Source organism: the organism of the source record quoted next, unplaced genomic scaffold, assembly GCF_019419815.1.
Source record: "Pyrus x bretschneideri cultivar Hongxiangsu unplaced genomic scaffold, Pyrus_bretschneideri_v1 Contig18, whole genome shotgun sequence".
Classification (NCBI taxonomy): Eukaryota; Viridiplantae; Streptophyta; class Magnoliopsida; order Rosales; family Rosaceae; genus Pyrus; species Pyrus x bretschneideri.
The window spans coordinates 5,692,965-5,697,445 of NW_025999479.1; the positions used below are offsets into that span (position 1 = coordinate 5,692,965).

At 39.4% G+C, this 4,481-nt stretch overlaps 1 pseudogene; it reads left to right on the plus strand.

Annotated features, from left to right (window-relative positions):
- On the plus strand, window positions 1-2,974 carry LOC125476221 (annotated as a pseudogene).
- The last annotated feature ends 1,507 nt before the right edge of the window (window positions 2,975-4,481 follow it).

A 4,481-nucleotide genomic window follows, 5' to 3' on the forward strand; every position in this document is an offset into this window, starting at 1 on the left:
CACTCACTCACTCACTCACTCTCCCTCCGAAAATCCTAAAGCCCGGGAAACCCCAAAACCCCCAAAATAAACCAAATCAAATCGCCAATGTCGAAGGAACCGTCGAACACCTTCAAACCCTACACTCTGCGAAACCCTAACGGGCCGCAAGAGCGCCATCTCCGGCGTCAAATTCTCCTCCGACGGCCGCCTCCTCGGCTCCGCCTCCGCCGACAAGACCATCCGCACCTACTCCCTCGCCTTCCGCGATGATTCTTCCACTCCCACCATCTCCCCCGCCCAGACCTTCGAAGGCCACTCCCAGGGCGTCTCAGATCTCGCCTTCTCCGCCGACTCTCGCTTCATGGTCTCCGCCTCCGACGACAAGACCCTCCGCCTCTGGGACGTCGCCACCGGCCAAACCATCAAGACCCTCCATGGCCACACCAACTACGTCTTCTGCGCCAACTTCAACCCACTGTCCAATATAATCGTCTCGGGTTCCTTCGACGAAACGGTGCGTATTTGGGATGTTAAGACCGGGAAATGCTTGAAGGTTTTGCCGGCTCACTCCGACCCCGTCACCACCGTCGATTTCAATCGGGATGGATCGGTTATCGTCTCCAGCAGCTATGATGGGTTGTGCAGGACCTGGGATGCCTCCACTGGTCACTGCACCAAGACATTGATCGATGATGAAAATCCTCCGGTTTAGTATGTTAAGTTTGCGCCTAATGGCAAGTACATTCTTGTTGGCACATTGGATGATACTTTGGTAAGCTCAGTTCCCACTTCTTATTTTTCATAATTTACGACTGTTTTGTTGAATTTGAATGGCTTCGTTTGAAACCTCTGTCGATGCTCACTTCAATTTATAAGATCAAGTACTTCAAATATCATGGTTGCGATGACTAAATATTGATTAGAACTCTGTTAATTGGGTAGTGGAAAGTTGATGGTTCTGAATGGTCACTCATGACAAAATATTGGTTCCGTTTGTACTTGTTCTTACTCAGGTTTCAACCTTTTCGTGTAATGTTATTCATGTACAGGTGAAATGCCCGATAATTGGTTCTGAAACATCTGCACTGGTTCTTTAGGTCTGGTTTATCTGTTGATGCCACATTTGACACATTGCTTTCAGCATTTGACAGATCGGATTTTAGTGCTTTTTGCGTGCTTTTTTGAGGAATGCAGCGTGAACTAGATGTAGGTTCAATAAATTTTCCTTGGGAAAACTGATTTTCCCCATTCTTAGGGCATATGGTTTTCTGTCCATCTCCTTTTGCAATTATTTTCGTACCTTCCGTGTGCATGATTTGAAGACAAACAAGTGGGTTTATCTTTTGGTTATGGTATTATATCCATGAAAGTACATTAGTAGAACAATGGACTATGTTAAAACAATTTGATTAACTGGAACGGTTATTACATGCTCATTTGCTAATCATTTTAGAGAGGCAGCGAGGAAGAGGGAGGCAAATATTCCCGTCTCATATCATCTCTTTCTTCTCTACCCTCCCCTCTCTCCTCTATCTCCATTTTCTTTTAAGAAGCAGAAATAAAGAACCAAGAACTTGAGCAAACGAGCACTATATTCATTTTCCAAAGCAATCATGGCATACAGCTGATCTGGAATTTCTATATTGTGTCTGTAGAGGCTCTGGAACTTTTCAACTGGGAATTGTCTAAAGACTTGCACAGGTCACAAGAGCTCGAGGTTTTGCATTTCTTCCACATTTTCTGTGACAAATGGGATATACATTGTAAGCGGTTCTGAAGATAATTTTTTGTACTTGTGGGAATTGCAAAGCAGGAAGATAGTTCAGAAATTGGAAGGTCACACTGACACTGTCATATCAGTATCATGTCATCCAACTAAGAACATAATTGCTTCTGGTGCACTTGGGAATGACAAGACGGTGAAGGTCTGGACTCAGGAGAACTGATTCATTTTCCGTTGTTGTCCATGGCACAAAGATTTTGATTTGAGGAGGGAGACTGATTTGTTGTATTACGAAGCGTATTTTGCCCTATGCTCCGTGCTGCACGACTCTTACATTCTAACTTCTTTTAGTAATTATCTCGTTGTATTTTAGAACTTTGCTGTTCTTAGATATCAGTTTAAGTTCAACTCTCTTAATTATAATTTAGGCCGGGTCTTGTAGTTGGCTGTTGTAAACAGCGATCAAGGTTTGGTGCAGACTCCTTTTGTGAGATGTCCAGGGTGTGCTGAATCTGAAAATCGTTGACACAGGAGTGGTCTGCTTGGTACTTGTGGACAGAGAGATGTGTGGGATGAAAATACGTTTTGGTTTCTCAATTCAGGTTTGTGAACTCTTCTCCGTACTCTGAAAATTTCTCTGTCATCTTCAATGGTCTAATTTATATGCTCGTTAGTGTTGCATGTTAGCGCACGTTGCATATTCCACTGTTCCACAGTAGTTTTTGGTTGGTGCATGTCTGTGTGAATGCTATGTGGTGAGCAACATTCATTGATTAGCTTGACTCAAGTCCGGAACTTCTTGTCATCGGGTAGTTTGTAATTGTACAACATGCTAACTTTGGAACTTCCTTTGAAAATTAGTGATACATTTCCCTTTAGCGCCAATGTGGTTCCGCCTGATTGGTTGACGATCTTCATTAATGTCACAACGGTGGAAGACTGAACGCATTGTCTCTGTAATCATGCAGGGTTCCTTGACATAGGGGATACAGTAATGTCTGTTTGAATGTAGTACTTGAGACGATTCTTCTGCTGCTGTTGATCTTCCAACCCTTGGGCCACCATGCGTTTCTTTGTTTTATTGGGCCTACCCATTGATTCTGTTTTCATTGGACCTCCTTTGGGATGATCCTTTGTGGGGTTTCACTTGCAGTTTGTTTTATATTCTTGTAATCCTATGTATCATAAAAAGTAAAGGGGTTAACCGCATTCTACACCATAAGGTTTGGAGTCATTTGCAAAATGAGTCATGAGATTTTAATTTTTGCATTTTACAGCACTTGATTTTTTAATTGCACCAATTTAACCACATTCCACCGTCTAATTAGACGATAAATGTTGATGTTTGCATATATTGGGCCCACATTTAAATCATATGTCAACTGTTAATTTCATAAAACGATTAAAAAAGTAAGAGTAAAGTACTAAACATTAAAATTGGCGGTCAACGAGTGCTTAAAATGTGCACTAGGACCATCTCCAACCGAAGGGTTCAAAGGACCAAAGGGTCGAAAATAGTTCTAAAATCGTCTTCAACCGAGGGTTCTACTGGACAAAAAAGAGTCAAAGGGCCAATCAGCCAGCCCAAATGAGCTAGCCTGCCCCGGGCCGGGTCGTATGATGATGTCATATTTGAATTTTTATTTTTATAGTATTTTTTTTTAAATTTTTACATGAAACAACATTAAACAACATTAAATAATATTAAGTAACATTAAACAACATAAAAAAAAATTTAACAACATAAAACTTAAACAACATTTTTTTTAAAAAACATTTAACAACATGAAAATTATTGACAATCCATAACATAAAATTATTGAGGTAATTTAATTTAAGTAACTATAGTAATTCAATTAAAATAATAAATTATGCTTGGCCTTATGACCCTTTGGCCCTCGGTTGGAGATGGTTTTTTGTGATAGGGTTATGCTTGGCCTGGCCCTCGGTTGGCGACGGTAAAAAATATGGCCATGCGCTGTTCATTAAAATATTAATTTTAGCCCTCTGGCCCTTCTTCGGTTGGAGATGGTCTAAGGCTATGCCATATCAGCACTTAACGTCCAATTAGAATATGAAATTAATGGAGATGTTAATTGGTATAATTTAGAAATAACGTGGTGTAAAATGCAAAAAATTCAAACCTAGTGTTTCATTTTACAAATGACCCCTAAACCTTGTGGTGTAAACTGCAGTTAACCCAAAGTTAAAAAGCACAAATTATTTTCTCAACCAGATACGGTTTGTCAGGACATCAACTCTCATTGTTTAAACCTTTCTCCTCCTTCAAATATAAATTAAAATAATAATATCGCTTATAATAAAAAAAACTGATGCTGTAGATGAGCAATATCACATTATTGTTAAACGGAGATAATTGTTGTAATAATATTTGTAATAGCTTAGAAGCTTGAGCCTTGATACACTATCCTACTCTAGAACCTTTTTTAACTTCTTTTTAATTATGCCACGTGAAGTTTTTCAAATTTGTTCTTCTTTTGACACATGATAGAATACAAAGATGGATATGAGGTAGAAATCTAATTTATATCTGCTTAAGTTCACATGGCCTAATCTCTCTCTGTTTTTTTTTTGCTTCCACCATGTTTAAACTAAGTGTCCACCATAACAAAAAAAAAAAAAAAAAAGTACGCTGAATTTATGAAACCATAAACAAATTAAATAATTACTTAAAATCTGCATTTTGTATAAGCAAATCTGAAACTTTTGACACACTGCCTCGCCAACGATCCTCTGAACATGCCTACACATCTTG